Source organism: Pezoporus wallicus, unplaced genomic scaffold (genome assembly GCF_028554395.1).
Source record: "Pezoporus wallicus isolate ANWC-B61680 ecotype Strahan unplaced genomic scaffold, APGP_CSIRO_Pwel_v1 contig_5485, whole genome shotgun sequence".
Taxonomy (NCBI): Eukaryota; Metazoa; Chordata; class Aves; order Psittaciformes; family Psittacidae; genus Pezoporus; species Pezoporus wallicus.
The window spans coordinates 6,798,484-6,807,663 of record NW_026641550.1 but is presented as its reverse complement, the minus strand read 5'-3'; positions in this window follow the sequence as shown (position 1 = coordinate 6,807,663).

Here is a 9,180-nt window from a genome sequence, read left to right as displayed (position 1 = left end):
CTCAGAATAACTCAGAGGCAGCAGCTGGGATCAGAGACCTTGGTAACCTGCATGCACATCAGCATCCCACCAGAAGGACTGGGCTGCTCTTGGAAATGCCACAGAGCTCAAGTCCTCCCTATTCCTGGAAGAAGGTGTAATTGCAGTGAGTGGTGCAGTGGGATTTTGAAACTCTTCCACAGTCATCCAGGGAAGTTACACTGTGTTTGGGCTGGGCTTAGTACAAAATGTGGGGAGGATGTGTAATGCTGTAGTGACTCTGAGAGTCAGACAGAAAGGAGGAAAGGAATGGAAGAGTCCCAGGTAACAAGTACAGCAGTAAATAGTATCTCCATCCCTGAGCTCAACCAGTGCATCAAGGCTGCTTCATTTTTCATCTCCTAACTTCCCAAAGTGCCAGACTTCAGCTGTCTGATTTTCTCCCTTCATATGCTGTAGGTCCCAGTACCCTTCATGCCCTAGAAACCTCATGGGTTGCAACTTGCTGCTCCATGAAAATCTTGAGCTCTTACAGGCTTTTCTGGTCAGAGCTACGTGGTGGTTTCAGAAGAGAAACCTCCATCAGAAGAGATCTGTGGGAACATAAATGGGACAAGACAAGGGTAGAGAGATGGATGTTTGGGAGGGGAAGGGCCAGGCAGAAAATGTAAGTACCTTGCTCCTCAGAAAGGCAGTACAGAGAAACATGAGACAAAAATACTGGAAGCCCTTTGCAAGGAAGGGCTGGGAGTGAGTGGAGGTGAACCAAAAAAAGCAGCCAACATGACAGGGTTGGCAGTGTGCCTCTCTTTCATGACCACAGAGGCACAAAAACTTGCTACCTCCTGTTGTGAAAAATGAGCTGAGTGGATTGGTTCATATACATGGGATTTAAACAATTTATTTTAAACAACCTATTTTAGTTGTCACTTAAAGGAGAAAGCAAGTGACCTTGGTTAAAGTTACCAAGTTTTATTCCTGTTTCACATTTGTATTTAAGCATTTTTCCTAAAACCAGGTAATTCCTGTATTTGGTAGTAATTGGTAAACACTGAGGTTTCTTCCATAGCACCCAAAGCTTTTTGCTATATTTCACACTTTCTTGTTTTGCTAACATTGAATGTGATACTTTCAAATACTTAAACAACTGAAATTTGTATTCAGATACTTAATATTTATCTTTTATTGTATTAGGAAATGGCAAATTATATTTTGTATTCACTAGGTAATTCAATTTTTTGTTAGGAATTATGTTGAATTGCCTTGGATAGAAATTAGGCTATAATATACAAAAAGACATCATTGGCTTCCGTTATCAAATAAAGTCACATTAAATTATCTGGATGTGAAAGAAGAAGATATTTAAACACATGTAAAGTTAACTGAATTATTAAACAAAGAAAACTGATGTTCATGAAATAACTGTTAACCAGCACTTAGACAGCCTAGAACAAGTAGATCTTAGCCTGGGTTTCTTAGTCTATTCATAGACTGGCAGGTAGGAAAAAGAAATTTCCAGCTTTTTTAATTTGCAATTAATTTCTCATTTCTAATAAACAAGTCATTGACTAAGTTAAAATGAAAACACTGAAATAAAGGAAATATGCTTTTCCACATGCAATAAAGGCTCTGAGTGAAAAAAGCTTGTTCATCACTTCAATAAGCAGTTGTTCTAGGAGTTTACTTACTGCCTTGGCTCCCCATTTCAGTGCTTTGCCTTTCTTTAAAAACCTTGTTAGCGAGCATGTTACTAAAACACTGAGCTTTTCATTTGAGCAAGGGCTGAACCTCAAGTCTCCCCTCCTCCTCACAAGCAAGCACATTCTCTTGTGAGCTGCAAGGCCACAGTTGGCTTAGAAATATGCAAATGCTCCATAGGGAGCTTGAGAGCTCTACTGGGAGGGAGAGGCTGAGGGCTGCTGGGAGCCTGAATCCAGGAACAACCTCGCAGAAGGTGGAAGATGAGATTTCGTGTTCCCTCTGGCCAGATGGGAGGGTTGAATGTGATTCTTCTGAAACTTAAACTAATGCCTTAACTGCAAAGTTCCCTCCCAAGTGGGAAAACACTGGTGACTTCTAGATTTGCTGGGGGAAGGTGAGATGAACTTTGACTCCAGATGCAGAACAGGTTGGGAAGCACCAGTCTGGGCAGTGGAGAGGCATTTAAACACAAGATATGCAGCTCCACCTTGTCAGAGACATGTGTGGCTGGCTGCCTGGAGAGCAGCAAAAAGCCGTGCATTGAAAGTGATGCTTCTCAAATCCAGAGCAGCTTCCATCTTTCAGGAAAAAAAATCAAAATGTTATTTTGTGCAGTCACCACAGTAGCTTTTATTTCAATACAACTAATTACCAAAAACAGCTAAGGATGTTCAGTACTTGTATCTTCCCCATTCTGTTCATGCTGTCATTGGTGACAATTTCATTTTGTTTTTAAATTGTGGCACTTCCACAAATCTCCTTCTGATGTCCAGAACAGACCATTACTAGTTTCCACCCCAGAGGTTAAAATCCTCTCACCCTGGGGACTCAAGCATTGGAAAATGAGCAGAAAGGTTGGGAGCACAGAAGGATAAAACTGGATTTTGTGACTGCTAAAAATATTAAACTTTCCTAAATCTAGCATAGAGAATTTTCCCATGTCGTAATCGGCAAATCCCAAACCAGAAACCAGATCTTCTGAGTTTCAGCCCAAAACCTCTCCACTGGGCTATGGTTATTGCATCTGCATTAATTTTGCATTCCCTTGTCTGGTAGAAAAGCTTAAAGTCTTAAAATCCCAGTGGAACCTTCATTAACACCAAGAAGCTTCCAAGGCATCCTCAACACTGCTGACTGACTCCAGGTTTGCTCCTCTTGAAGTACACTTCTCATACATCCAGGCTTGTGTTGATCATTTGCAGGAAAGTGGTTTACCTAGTTTTTTTGTAACACATAGATTAGAACCACCCTGTTTCCACTAGGGGAAGTGGATGATTTGTACCATGGGACCTTCTTTTCCACACAGTTCAGACACACTGGCTACTTCCCTCTGCTGGAGGGAACCAAGATTAATTCTAGACAGACAATCCAACCTACCGAGAGATCCCTCTGAGATAAAGGAGACTTCCAGAGGTGCCAGGGAGGCCACAACTGAGGCCAGTGAGGCCATTTGATGCTGAAGATGCTTCTAAATTAGACCTCAGCACTGGATAAAGTGAGATATGACTGAGGATTTGGACAATGCAACCCAAGATGGTGAGGTTAAGATTTTCAGGAATCAAGATCTCTGGTCTGATATCACATGAAGAGTGAGTCCTGTGGCCCCTGGAAAACATTGTCAGCCTTTATGCTGTGCTTGCTTTTCCTAATTAAATACAGAAGTTGTCTGCATGCTCAGAAACCTCCAGGGGAGGAGGAGCACCACTGAGTTTTAAAGAGCTTTAAAAGTGTAAGATGGCCTAATTTCCTCTCATGACTCTCAAGACTCTCTCCTAATTTCCCATCAAACAGCTGCCACATTAATCAAATTGCAGCTTGCATGGCAAAACTGTGATCTTGACAGTTTCTGTGCCTGTAACTGTTTAGTGCTTCCTCAACTGACTTCTGAAAGCCTGTTTCAAAGGGATAATTGTTTTACATTCAGTTCATATTCAAAGTTGGGAGAACTTTGCCTTACCCAATATACTGGTACAGAAAATCTCAGCAGGAGAAGGGATATATATCACATAAAGGAATTACCTTCTAATCACACAAGCCTGCTGGATTGCCTGAGACAAAACAGAAATTACCAGCACAGGAAATCCAATCAATCTGTGGAGGAAATTTCCATGCTTTTCACAGAAGACACAAGGGAAGGGATGAGAGAGAAGCAGAATTTCCCACTTAGAAAAGGAAGATGAAGATGTTCAGAAGAAATGTCAAGTATGACAAGGAAAGTAGGGAACTTGAAAAAAACTCAGTTTACAAGACATCCCCAAAAGAGATGGCATAAAACAAACATTGAACACTGTAGAGTTACTTGGATGACTGATCTGGCATTTGTTCACTTTCTGTTTGCAGGGAGCAAAACTCAGAACTGCTTTTGCCAGAAACAAAGTCTTTGGAGCATTCCTCTCTCTGGGAATTCACTGTTCTTAAGAGTTTCACAAGTAGCTCTTCTAGTCATGGAAAAATGCAAAGAGAGTCTTGTCATGTGTCCCAGCTCTTTTTAATTGCTAATGTAATAACTTTCCACGTTATCTATCACAGAAATCCTGTTAAACCTCCTTTCCAAACAAAGCTGGTCTCCCTGCAATTCCCCTGGGAGAGAAGCAAGTTTGATGTTTGCTGCCAGTGATCTGGACTGCAGAGCATTTTGGTAACCTACCCCCTGCGGGGGATTCCTCGTCCTTTGATCTGCGATGAGCTCCCCTCAACACCTGCATGTGGGGAAGAACAAAGGAACTGGAGATAACCTTGTGCCCCATGATCACTCTTCTGCCTTCCCATTGAAATCAAAACCCAGCTCTTTGCATTAGCAGAGGCTCCTGAAAGGCAAAGAGGAGAGCAGGGTCCATGCCCCTTCATGAGTAGGTTTTGTAGTGACAGCAATGGCCTGGCAGTGGTGCATGAAGGCTGTGTGAAGGCTGCACTGCCTCCCTAGGGACAAAAGAGAGTCATCGCAGGCATAGCCCTGCCCTAGTGTGGCAGCCTTTTTGTCTTCCCCATTGAGGAAAAGTTCATGAAGGCCGGAAGTCTCCCAATCCCCCAGCAGAGGTCTAGCCATGCAGCAAAATCCCTTCAGCCCTTCCCTTAGGCACAAAGTCCAAAATAGCATGTTTTCCAGGTGGGCAGATCATACACACATAGCCAATCTCCTCTTGGAGAGAAGGGAGCCCAGAGGGTACCAGCAACCAAATGAGCGCAGGAGGAGAAGAGGAGCCATGGTATAGATAAGGTGCCTAGATGTCTCCTGTTGCCTTTTCATGGACAGCATGCCAAATCAGCATTTGAGGAAGGTTTTGCTAACTGGACCTTAGCTTTCTTAACCTGGTCTCTAGCTTCCCGCACAACATCCCTGTACTCTTCCCAGGCCACCTGTCCTTGCTTCCACCTTTTATAAGCCTCTTTTTTCAATTGAATTTTCCTCAGCAGCTCCTTATCCATCCAAGGAGATCTCCTGGCCCTCCTGCTGCACTTCCTTCTGGTTGGGATGCAACACTCCTGAGCTTGTAGTAGGTGATCCTTGAATATCAAGCAAGAGTCTTGGGCCCCCCTGCCCTCTAGGGCTATATCCCATGGAACCTTACTAAGCAGGTTCCTGAAGAGGCCAAAGTCTGCTCCCTTGAAGTCCAGGGCAGTGAACTTGCTGCACGCTCTTCTCACTGTCCTGAGATCTCGAATTCAACCATCTCGTGATCGCTGCAACCAAGGCTGCCCTGGAGCATTACATTTCCAATGAGCCCTTCCCTGTTGGTGAGCACGAGGTCAAGCATGGCACCTCTCCTTGTCGGCTCCTCTATTACTTGCAGAAGGAAGTTGTCTTCCACACAATGGAGGAACCTCCTGGATTGCTTGTGCCGGGCCGTACCGTCCTTCCAACAGATGTCAGGGTGGTTGAATTAACCCATGAAATCAAGAGCCTGTGAGCGTGAGGCTTTTCCTATCCATCTATAGAGTGCTTCATCCACAGATCCCTCTTGATCAGGCGGTCTGCAACAGATCCCCATAGTAATGTCCCCCATACCTGTTCTCCCTTTAACCATGACCCACAAACTCTCTGTTGACTGCTCACCTGTCCCCAGACAGTTCCATGCTCTCCAGCCTATCCCTAACATAAAGAGCAACTCCCCCTCCCTGCCTGCGGGGCCTGTCTTTTCTAAAGAGCCTGTAACCTTCCATTCCAACACTCCAGTCATAGGAGCCATCCCACCATGTTTCTGTGATGCCTGTTATATCATACCCCCGTAGACGTGCACACATCTCTAACTCCTCTTGTTTGTTCCCCATGCTATGGGCATTTGTATAGAGGCATCTGAGCCGAGCTCCAAATGAAGCCGGCTCATTGGCTGAAGTGGCTGGAATATCTCTACATCACTCTGAACATTTATTACAGGTGCTGGCAACTGACTGGGTGTGTTGGGATGGAATGATGCCCTCCTCCCCCAACACATCTAATTTAAAGCCTCCTTGACCAGTCTGGCAAGCCTCCTACCAAAAACGCCCTTTCCTTCTTTATAGATCAGCTCCACCAGCCCCCACTAGACCTGGCCTACAAACTTGGGTCCCGTGTTCAAGACACCCAAACCCCTGACTATGACACCACCCCTCTAAACATTTATTAACCTGACCAATCCTCCTAGCTTTTTTAACGTCCTCCCCTGTATCCTGGAGAATCGACGAAAATCTGAGCTCCAGAGCCCCTAACCACCTCTCCCAAGGCTCTGTAGTCCTTCTTTATGTTCTCCAGGCTGCTGCTATCTATATCCCTAGCACCCACATGTATCACCAGAAGTGGGTAATAGTAGGTGGGACTTACTAGAGCAGTCAGCCTCTCTGCAACATTCCTGATCTGTGCCCCTGGTAGGGAACACACCTCCCTTGAGACTGGGTCAGGCCGACAGATGTGTGCTTCCATGCCTTTCAAAGTAGAGTCCCCTACTACTACGACCCACCACTTTTTCCTGGCAGCACCAGTAGTGATCTTCTTTACCAGTGCATCAACCGGCTGCTTCTGGCTCGAGTGCATTTCCTCATCAGCCCCCTCCATGACAGCAAAGCTGTTCTGGGTGGAGACAACAGATTTAGGAGAAAGCCCCTTGCTTTTAATTGTCCTTTTCCTCCTTTTTTTGTTGTTTTTTTCTTTTGTTGTTGTTGCTGTTTTCCAGCTGCCTGGTTTAACGGCTTCCTCCTTTCCTCCATGAACTACAGGGAACGCTTGAGGCGCCTGCACAGTTTGGGCCTGGAGCAAGCAGTGGTGCTCCCTCTCAGCTAACCTGACGTCTTGCAACCTATTAACAGCATCCCTCAGCTCACCCACCTGCTACAGGAGGGCGTCCACCAGGGAGCACCGAGTGCAGCCCTGCCCATTGTGCACCATTCCCTCACCAGACCAGTGCAGGCACTCTCTACACTCTGAGCTCTGCCCTGCAGCCTCCACTCTCATCTGCTCTGTCTGAGTGCCTACGCTGGGCACCGCCACGGCAGCCAGAGAAGAATTCTCAGACCAGGTCCCGGTCATAAGACGAGCGCACATCATCCGGCTTACCTGCGCACAGGAACTACCGCACAAACACCCTCAAATTGTGCTCCCTGGGGCAGGGTTCTAACCACTCAGGTCTGGTGATGCCCATTCAGGCTCCGCCACATATGAGTCACCTGCTCACCTCAGCTCAGGTGTCGGCTCCTGGCAAGTCCTATCAAGAGCTTTAGGCTGCTTCCTTACCTCCTGCTGCTCTGAGTTGAGGCTCCTGGAGGCTGAGCTTCCCCCTCCTCCGCTGTTGATGGCATACTCTCTCGAGCTACTCACCTCAGTGATTCAACCAGCATGTCGAATAACAAACACGGGGGCTTTCACTTTTCCCCCCTGATAGACCACTCAAGAAATAAGCTGAGCGCAGAGACCAGCGGTCGGTCATTCTGCATTTCAAGGATTTGAACAAATACGCTGGGGGGATTTGTCGCCAATCTCTAAAGCTCTGCCCTCTATACAGTACCCTCACGTGATGCTTAGCCGAGGGGTTTAAAACGGTTCTACACAACTGAGTCGGTTACTTTTTTTCCTGGGTGTTGCATGGAAAAGCTGCTCAGTCCAGGCGGTTTAAACCAAAGTGGGATCAAAACACTTTCTTGAGCTACCAAGAGCACGGGGTTAGGCATCAGGCAGCGATGTGTCGCATTCAAGTAGAAATACAAGAGGTAAACCCCTGAACTAGACACGTGAACGTCACTAAACACAAGCAAAAATCTAAACACCTTGATTAACCAACGCGGGAGAGATTTCCGAAATTCTCCTTCCTTCCGAGAAGACGACCTCACCATAAGCAGCGTAGTAGCAAGTGCCACTTGGTGTAGTGATAAGGAATAGTGAGGAAATCCTGATTGCTCTCTCCATTTCTGCAAAGTTCATGCAGAGGGATTCAAAACCCCTTTAATTCTCCTCTGGCATCGTCACAGTCAAATGCCTCTGGTACGTGGTATAAGCGCCTTTATTGATACAGTCTGAACAGAGAGATTAATTTACGGGGACACACAGCAGCGGTGCCCAGCGTGTGGCCGCCATGGGCAAGGGCAGCCCCCTGGGCCTCCTGGGCACAGGCACTGCCTCAGGACCAGCACCCCAAAGGCCTTTCTCCAAGGCACGCTGGGCAAAGGGGCAGCAGCAGCAGCAGCGCTGCGGTGGGCAGGGCTGCGGGGGTGCCGTCACCTCCGTGTCATAGTGCCAGCACGCGCCAACACAGCGTCACAATGCCCTGGGGCAGTATAAAGCCCAGTGCCTTCCACCAGTGCTTTGGAGCTCCGGCGCCAGGCACAGCAAGGGTTCTTGCTCCCAGGCCAGATCAGGCCAGTGGCATTTTGCTGCTGTTGGAAGCCCCTGAGATGGCTCCAGGTGGAGGCAGAAAAGGTAGCGCTAGCATTCCCTTGTCCCCTTACAGGCATAACCAGCCTGTGGACCAGGAGCAGGTCTTGCTCACGTGCTCAGGGAGTAGCCGATCGCCAGCACTGGGGTCAGGAAGGAATTTCCCCCCGGGGCAGATTGGCACCGGTCCCCGGGGGTTTTTTGCCTTCCTCTGAGCACTGAGCACCACCACTTGCCAGGGCTCCTGTGGTCCTGGTGCTCTGGGTTATCGCCTGGTGCTCATGCACCACAAAGGTGGCCCCTCGTGTCCTGCAGCTTTGGGGGGGAAGGCTTTTTTGCCCCCAGGCTGGACTAGCAAGTGTCCCCGGGGTTTTTTGCCTCCGCAGCCGAGCACAGCCCCTTCACGGGGCTCCTTTGGGTCATTGCGGCCCAAAGGCAGCGGCTCGTGCTCCGCGCAGCTGGCCCTCGTGCCCCGCATCCGGGGGGAGGCAGCCTTCAGCATTCCCAGGGTGGCCCCTGCGTGGCCCCGGGACTTGCTGCTGTCCTCTGTAGCATTGAGCACCACCCCGAGTCAGGTCTTCCCTGGCCCCTTCTGGCTGGGCTCTTCCACTGCTCTCGCCCCACCACGGCACCGCTGCTGCCCCGGCTTTCCTCTCTCAGGC